Here is a 9,754-nt window from a genome sequence, read left to right on the forward strand (position 1 = left end):
AAACCAAGGATAACTTTAGTTTTGCTTATCATGTTTTTTTTATGAATTTTTAACAAGTTTTTTTTTTTATATAGATATGTATTTTTAAAACAAATTCTCTCCATATAATTTTTTTAAATATATATATTTTTTGTTGATGCAATTCCTTCTTAAAACATAGGTCTAAAACACAAACTCAAGAAACTAAATAACAAGACCACTGCACAAATAAACATATTGAGCAAAGTATTACTAGTGATATAATTGGGTCTTGGTCCAAATTTTCATTTTCAAAAAAATCAAGGATAACTTCTGGTAAAACACTGTAATACAATTTATACTTACAACAAAAAAACCACCAAAATAACTAAAATTGGTCACTTTTTTTACCTCTTTACATTTTAAGCTTTACCTCTACTTTTTAATCAAAACAAAAGGATATTAAAACCTTATGACTACAAATCATTTTTGGATACTTAATGTAAAGTAATTTAAAAAATATATATAATTACCTTTTTGGCAGAAAATCTTGAAGTTATTTCTGTGGAGTTTCTAAACGATTCAATTTAAAAGCTTCAAAAAAAAATTTTTTTGTGAGCGCAAGAGAACACAAAACTTACAAAAGAATAAAAGTAAAAAACAATGTTCTAAACAATCTTACAAAGAATAACAATCTTCTATTACAAGCAATAACATCCTTCTATTTCAAGCAATTACAATCTTCTATTACAAGCAATAACAATCTTCTATTACATGCAATAACAACTTCTATTACAAGCAATAACAACCTTCTATTACAAGCAAAATCACAGGATAAATATCTTTGATTTTCATTTAAGAACATTAATTAACAATAATTATATTAACTAATATTGATAATATTATTAGCCATTTTCGTTTGAAGAGCATTGATTAAAATTTTAATTACAAACCGATTTCAAAAAAGCTACACCTATTTTTTTAACAATATTTTGTAGTACTGCTAATAACGTAGTGAAACTTTTATAAATAATCAAAATTTTTCTTTGTTCTTTAGTAAGTAATATTAATGTTAGTTTACTCCAAACACTTAAATATTTCATTTATAACTTTGATGTTTATAAGATTCTATAAGGTTTTTAAGGTTATGCTTACTATTATTACATTTAAAATAAATTAAGTGATGGCTTTGAATAAAATTGAAACCTACATAACCAAAATGCAAAGGAGGAAACTAAAAGTTAAAAAGACAAAAATGTTAAAATCTGATTTTATTTAATGCAATTTTTTTTCAAACGTAACATACTGTCTCAGAGTTAACAACCTGATAAAAACCAAATTAATACCAACATTCAGCATTCAACCTAACATTGAGAGTTGAATGTAATTGCCTAAAATATATAATATATAAAATATAAAATACAATATTTATAAAAATAGATATGATGATAGCAGATCTAAATTTAGAAAAATGACAACTCAGAAACTTCCATGCAATCATTTTTAAATTTTATCTAAAACAACCAAATAAAAGTAAAACTACTTCTTTTTACCTTACATTTAAAGGTTTACCTTTACTTTTTAAGCAAACAAGGTTATTAAAACCTGATTACTACAATTCATTTTGGAATATACTAAATGTAAAAGTAATTAAAAAAAAACATAATTACCATTGTTTGCAGAAAATCTTGAAGTTACTTCTGGTAAACCTGGAGTTTCTAAATGATTAAATTTAAATGTTTCAAAAAAAAATTTTTTGTGAGCAAAGAACACAAAACTTACAAAAGAATAAAACTAAAAAAACAAAGTCCTAAACAATCTTCTATTACAAGCAATAAAACTTCTTTTACAAGCAATATAAATTCTTTCTTCAAAAATGTATGCTCTTCCTTTGCATATCATAGAATTAAAAAAATGACACTTGAGATGAAATTTCTTATTGTAAACTTTGTTACTAGTAACAAAAAATCCACAAAAAAATTTTTTTATTACTCAAAATTTTATTAACATTACAACTTGAACTCAAATGCAAAAAAAGCTACGTTATTTTCTTAGGAACCAAGAATTTTTTCTTTCACTTTCATTATCATGAGAATCAAGGCCACTAAAACATGTTTTCCTACAATTTTTAACAAATTAAACCAAAATTTTTTGTATTGATATTCATTAGCTTGATTTTTTCATTTTATTCAAAACCTGTTGGAGTTCGTGCAAACGTATCTGTTAATTTTGTAAACAATAAAAATGTTAAAAAAAACTGCTAGAGGATTGGAAACTTCACATCTGCTAATTAAAAAAAAATTTGGAAATGCTTGAACTAAGGATCTTTATTTAAAACTTTGAATATGTCTGCACACAATTTTAACAACTAAAAACTCAGTTTTTAATAAAACTTCAGAATAAACAAAACTTTTTGGATTTTAGTGAAGGAGAATTTAACCAAATCATTCTATAACTGTTTCTTATGAAGCACTTAGTGTTTTTGTAACTGACATGCATTTTTGTCAATATACTATTTTTTCGTATAGTAATCGCTTAATATTTATTTATATATAGTATCTTTGCATTACAAGCAATAACAATCTTCTATTACAAGCAATAACAATGTTCTATTACAAGCAATAACAATCTTCTATTACAAGCAATAACAATCTTCTATTACAAGTATTTCATATTTCAAGCAATAACATCTTCATTTAAAGAACAATTAAAGTTTCTACTTACAGGAAACCCAACTTCAAAAAAGCAACGCTATTTTTGTAACAATATTTTATAGCACCTCTAATGACGTAGCGAAACTTTTCAACAAATCAAAATTTTTTATTTATTTATTAGTAAATAATATTTTATATTACTTTACTCTACACACTTAAATATTTCATTTATAACTTTGATATTTTTAAAAATTGATAAGGTTTTTTAAGGTTATGCTTACTAATATTACATAAAAATAAATTAAGTGATGGCTTGGAATAAAATTAAAAACTACATAACCTTAATGCAAAGGAGGAAGCTAGTTCTTGATAAAGACAAAAATGATAATGATTTTATTTAATGCTACTCTTTTTTCAAATCTTTGAACATATGTCAAAACAACCTGACAAAAATCAATTTAATACCAACATTCAGCATTTGGTAGCTGACACCATGATTTTAACCTAACATTGAGAGTTAAATGTCATTGCCTACAACACAATATTTACAACACAATATTCACAATATTAAATGTCATTGCCTACAACACAATGTGTACAAAAGTAGATTGTAGCAGATCTAAATTTTTAAAAATGAAAATTCAAAAACCTTCTTGCAATCATTTTTCAATTTTACTTAATACAACCAAGTAAAAGTAAAACTGATCTACCATTAAAAAATGAACATTAGGTATTTTTTAGAAACAATAATATCAGAAAGAATTGGGTACGAAGTATTAAGTAGCAGAAAAAAATTTCTAAAAAGCACAGGCATCAAAAAATAGAGTAACATGAATAGTATGTTTTTTTTTAAAAAAAAAATTCATAGTATGTTGTTTTCTTGAGAAGTATAATGGCCTTGCAACTGTTGGCCTTGTTTTGGCCTTGGCCTTCAAAAAAAAAAATACATAAAATTAAAGAATTAAAAGTTTTCATTCTTTATTTTCATGTATTTTTGTTTTCGGCTTTATACATATCTACAAGTATGTTTTCTTATTGACTTTTAACTTTTTTTTTTTGCACAACCTTAGTTTATTTTTACATTATTTGGTTTATTTTCAGAGTAAACTTCGTTACTTTTTGTTAATAAAAACCGGGCTCAACGTTAGACAAAAACTTAAGTCTTTGGTCTTGAAAATGATTAAGTAGGCCTTGGCGTTGAAACTCCTAATTTTGGCCTTGACCTAAAATCTTGGCTTTGGTCTTAGCCTTGCAACATGTGGCCTTATTCGTGCTACTTTTGGCCTTGTTAACTCTGACTCAAGGATGCAAATCAGCATCGGGGAAAGAAACAGTGTCACATTTCAAACCATAAATTCAAAGCATTGTTCTATGAAGTTACTCAAAAAGAAAATGGCCAATCATGAAACTTTGTTCAACGCACTGAAGATTATCTCTCTAACACGTATTTGTACAGTCTGAGCAAAAACTTTTCTGTTGCTGAATTATTTTGGTGAAAATTCGATCCAGAATGAATGACAACTTACTTTTTATCAATATAACAATTATCAATTAAATCAGGAAGAATAAAAAATAAGACTAACATACAGATCATTTGAAGATCTGCTCCAGATATGGTAACAGTATTTAATACAAGGATGGATAGGAGATATATAGAAATAAAGAATAGAAACCAGAAGAAGAAAGCGGCCATCATGATAAAGAGATACAACCTTAGACAGATGGTTCATAAATATTCATTCATCCATTCATAAATATTTATTTATTCATCCATTAATAATTATAGGATGATCTAGATTGTTATGAAAAAGATAAGCCAAAAAAAATTTAGTTTGTCTGAATTAAAGTTCTCACTAGAAGCCCTATGCTAATAGCAGAAGTGAGATCCTTTTCAAGTTAAATGCCCCTTAAAGCAATCAGAGAGTATTGGCTTCTTATCAAGACAAGAATAAATGGTAAGAATGTTCAGCATACAATACCACCTTAGATGTAAATTTAAAAAAGTATAGGGCTAAGGATATGGGATAAGTTAAAGGAAATGAATAAGTGTGCTGTCATTGAGAATAACTTTTATACTATAATTGGTACGAAAGGTTTCAATAACCTTAAAGATGTTACCTGATACACCATAAAAAGAGAGCTTATGGAGAATGCAGATGCCCAAGTTTATCGAAGACTTTATAAGTGTAGAGAGCTTATAAAGACTTTATAAATGTAGATAGATGTTGTGAGCCTTAGCCTCACAACATCTATCTAATGCAGGATAAAACCTATAAGTTATTAGCATTAACAAATCAGCAGAAGAACAAGAAACACTCAAAATCCATATTGATGATATTATTTATTAGATTCAAGATGAGAGATTAAATGTTTGTTAATTAAAAACTTAAAAATATTGCTAATGATAGGAAGAGACTAATGGGAAGGTAGTTGGACCGAGTTTCGTGATCGAGAATTTTCAAAAATAAGGAAAACACACGTCACTTTCCAACAGGCTGGAAAACATGACTCTGATAAGCACTTGTTAAATAGTTTTGAAAGTATAGAAAACAGCTTCAAATAACACTTCTGCAGAGACTATAGCAAATATGTTGTATTGGCCACAAGCTGTAGAGAGTTTTTAGATAGAGAAGCTGGAGAGATATGAATGCCAAGTAATGGATCGACCTGTTTGTTGGCTATATCAGTCAGGAAATGTGATTAGTGGAATCAAGAGATGAGATTGATGAAAAGTTGTCAGCTTCGTCTTTAGGCAAGATTGCAAAATATAAAGCATGCAAGAGAGGTGGAATAGTCTGCCTAGATTAAAGACACTGTTAAAGATTCTCCAGAGTTCTTAATAGCATAACATTTGAGATAATATGAGATTTTGTGATCTGAGAATAGCGTGCTTCAGCCTTAGACTAATCCTTTTACATTGGTTTCTAGCAATAGTAAACAGATGTCTGTTTCTAAAGAATTGTTTTCACGTTAAATATGAAAGTAATGGTTACAATTGAAAATTGCAGCAGCGCGATAAGAGGAAAACCATGGAGAAGAGTGAAGACTACATGGAACTGTCAAGAGGGGAATAAAAGGTTCCATGCCAGCCTGAATCCAAGGAGTTACATAATAAGGGAAATTTATCAGCAGAAACAAAGAAAATCATGGCAAGAGCCCAAGTCAGCTTAAGGGTAGTTGTAAGAGATATGATGATAGGGGAAATTCCTGAAAGTCATTAACACTAGTACAAAGCCATTAGTGTGATAAGCATTAACAATACCAAAAACAATGATATTGGCTTAAGAATAAAGAAAGGACTCGATTAACTTGATCAGAAATAATATCCAAAATAATAGTCTTAAAATAAAAGAGAGCAGTATAGAAAACAAGAAAGGTGATAGAGTGAAGTAGTACTCAAACGAAGGCACATAGTCAAAATTCAACAAGTTTCTACAAATGGTTGAATTCTTGCAAATATAAATGGCCAGACCAAGCATGTGACTATTTGAGTCTTTACAAATTAAAGGAAAATAACCACCAACAATAAGTCTGAACTTTGAAAGAGATAAGACTTAGCTAAGAAAGTTACTTCATAGACCACAAATATTAGAGAACTTGGTGATGACAATGGATTTTTGAGTTTTATAGTTTTTTATATTTTATTAAGTTTGAAACAGTTATCACTGTAAAACTTATACTTCAGAATATTTTAGGATACATGATCACATTTAGAATTTACAAAACACTAGTATAACACTGTTGGACATATTTACAAAGTTTTCAGAAGTTTAGATAATGCTCTTAAGTCCGTAATATTATAACCAACTTAGTTTAGTTTTATTTGAATAGATTTTGTAATTCGACTGTCGTAGCATGAACATAGCATGGAATTAAATAGTCTTTAATAGCATCACTATCATTGAATAAGAGTTTTTCTGTAGAAAATCTAAGTATTTTGCACACAAAAAAATTATCAATTAGTTTATTATTATTAGTTAAAAATAATTACTTGTAAATTTGTCAATTTTTCTTATTAAATCTATTCTCTTCATGTTTCTTAAAGCTGTTTTTAACTCCTCAAATGTTGGATTATCACTCATTTGCATCCATGTAGTTAACATTGAATACGCCTTTTCGTCAGTTTTAGGATTATCTTCATCAATCATACTTAAATAATGTTCTTCAATATTTGGACGTCCAAGAATTTTCAACTTACTCCAATGCATTCACTAAAACTCAACATGAACTCTGGGCTATAAAGAATGTTTCACACTTCTTTGCATATTATTTGCGCCATTTTGATGTTTCTCAAAAAAAAAATTAATACATACTTACATGTATGTATATATATATATATATATATATATATATATATATATATATATATATATATATATATATATATATATATATATTAATTAATTGCATTGCAGCAACATCTTCTTTATTTTGATTTATAGCATTTATTTGCCATTTTATAAAATTTTTTATTTATTAAATAGTGTTAAAACTTTTATCGAACAACACACTATAGTGGCTGAAGTGGTTAGCTCTATGAATGGAAAATACCAAAAATCTTACTTTGGACTACAAGCAATCTTTTAAAATTTATTTACATTGTAATACACCTATTGAGAATTCATGTTAAATATACTGCAGTATATTATGGAATCGTAACTTTAGCTTTTATTCTTGAACTTGTGAAATTTCAGATTCTTGAATGCTATACTTAAGTGAAGACTTTGCTTGGTATCTGCAATTATTTTAACTGTTGCAAAGACATTTAGGCAATAAAATATTTGTGAAGGAAATGAAAGAAAATAGCTACAACTACTAGCATATAAATTTTTTCTTTACTTTTACTTATTAAATGAAACTTTTTAAAATATTCTTAAGTAAAAACTAGTTTTTATGAAACTTATAGATTTTTTTTTTTTATTTATAATCATTTACAAACCTCTTTTAGTTTTAATTAAAACAATTTGAAGCAAAAACTCACGATGCGTTGCTTAAATACTAAATGAGGAAATAGGCTTTTAAATAAAGGATTCAACATATTGAACTGATTTTCATGACGTCGAATTTTTGTTTCTATTTTTATATTTAAAAGAAAAATATTAGGTTTCTATATAAAAAAGTTTTTTATTTTTTTTCAATTCATCTACTAATTTTAGATTAATCTTTAAAGCTACATTAGGATAATTTTTTTCATTAAAACTGAAAGCGCCGATATTTATATAATTTTATGAATTAAATCAGAAACACAATTTAATAATAAAATGTCATTGAAAATAATAAAAAAATCTGCTATGATCTGATTCTTCGCTTTTTGGTTTTTTAAAAGTTCCTCAACGTTCTATTCTAAATAGATGTTTTTATTTACTTGTGGCTATGAAAATAGCCATTTTTTAATTCATTGCAGAACAGCTCATCAGTATGGTTCTTCATTTAGTTCATGGTCTTTCTTTTTCTTTTTATACTTCCTAGAATAGTTAATTTATATCTGGTCTTGAAGTTGTGCTATATTCATATCAATAAATAAATCTCGAAACAACTTAATCATTGTGATATCCTAGTTCAAACTTCCCCCTGTCACGATCGGATAATTATCAAATTTGCAAGCAACATTTTCAGTTTTGGTTGTGCCACTTCCTTTACTGACAAAAGAAACCCAGACTCGTACTCGAATAAATGCTGGAATTTTTTTTTGCTTTCAAAGAAGTGTTTTGTGAATATTTCTTCCTTGCTTTACTGCTAAGAGTTTACAAGCAGTATTAAAAACCAACTCCATGCAGCGCATCCATAAATAAAGACTGCAAATTCCAAGTTTCAAAACTTGCTTGCTTAAATTTTTATTTTTTTTCCAACAAAGTTCCAAATTAATCTCCTTAGAATTTGCAAGACAAACATAGCAGAATTGAGATGAAATTCTTTTTTCTTAAGCATATTGGATACAACAGTGTTTAGTGTTTTACCATCATTCATTGTGGACAAGGTTGAGAAATCAGACTTTACTACTAAAAAACTTTCACCTAGATTAAATTCAATATTGTTCAATACAAAAAATTTAATAAAAACTTAACAGAAACTTAATAAAGAAAAAAATTAGTTTTCTTCATACCCGTTTTTTATAGAGGTCTACATTTTTACAAATAGAAGTTCTGTAGTATTGAACAAGAATTGTTTACTAAATGACTTATTTTTATTTTCAACCACTTACTAAAAGTTAAATGAAATAAAAAGGCTCTTATAAAAAGACTATATAAAAAATAAGTTTAGATATGTAGGTGTGAAATAGACTTACCATGACCCCATATTATAAGGGTCATGTCAAATTCATATACGTTCAAGTCTAACTTTAAAATTTCTTTAAATTTTTTATACCAATTGTAATTAATCAATACATATCAAGCTGGTATTTTAAATATTATTTAGAATAATCTGTCCGGATACTTATAATGCACGGATTGTGAAACAACTACAGAAGAGTATAAAATATTTAAAAGTCAACTATATTATAAATTATTTTTTTATTCATAACTTTAAAAGGTAGACAATATGCATAGTTTTTTTAACGCCTACTAAAAAATATTTAAAAAGTAAGAAATAAGTACAGAAATGGTAGAATTGACTTATAGATCCATGGGTCAATAGATAAAATGTGTATATTTCAATATACTTTACATTTTTCTTTTATTTATATGTACATTTTCGATTAGGAAAAATATAAAGAAATACAAACAAGATAAGAATTCTTCTGGATGTAATCAAATAACAGTGATTATCAATAAAGCTTCTTCATTTTAAGCTTTATATTTCTTTGTAAAGGTGAATGAAAATATATATACATTTATATACATTTTTTGGTTTTTTGTTTTGCCATCTTAGATAAAAATTTTGCAAGAAAAATCACTACATTGTTTTTTCTCATGAAACATTGCAACCAACTTGATTTTTTTGGGAGAAACAGATTTACTTCCTAATTATTTTGAATTTTACACAATTACATTCTAAATATCACATTTGATAACATTATTTCTGTTTGATTGTATAAAGCGTTTAGTTATATTAGAGAAACTTTGTGATAAACTTTTGCATAACAAGTGAAATACAAAAAGTTGTATTAGGCTTGCATGCGTTAATTATTTATATAAATGCTA

At 26.8% G+C, this 9,754-nt stretch overlaps 1 long non-coding RNA gene across 1 annotated transcript; it reads right to left on the reverse strand.

The window, feature by feature from the left end:
• Positions 1-492: 492 nt before the first annotated feature.
• On the reverse strand, positions 493-6,779 carry LOC136076370 (uncharacterized). The gene is made up of 3 exons (XR_010636211.1): positions 6,604-6,779; positions 1,629-1,676; positions 493-531 (listed from the first exon to the last, which is right to left on the reverse strand). It is a non-coding gene; the product is annotated as an uncharacterized LOC136076370 (long non-coding RNA).
• Positions 6,780-9,754: the final 2,975 nt, after the last annotated feature.

Source organism: Hydra vulgaris, chromosome 02 (assembly GCF_038396675.1).
Source record: "Hydra vulgaris chromosome 02, alternate assembly HydraT2T_AEP".
Taxonomy (NCBI): domain Eukaryota; kingdom Metazoa; phylum Cnidaria; class Hydrozoa; order Anthoathecata; family Hydridae; genus Hydra; species Hydra vulgaris.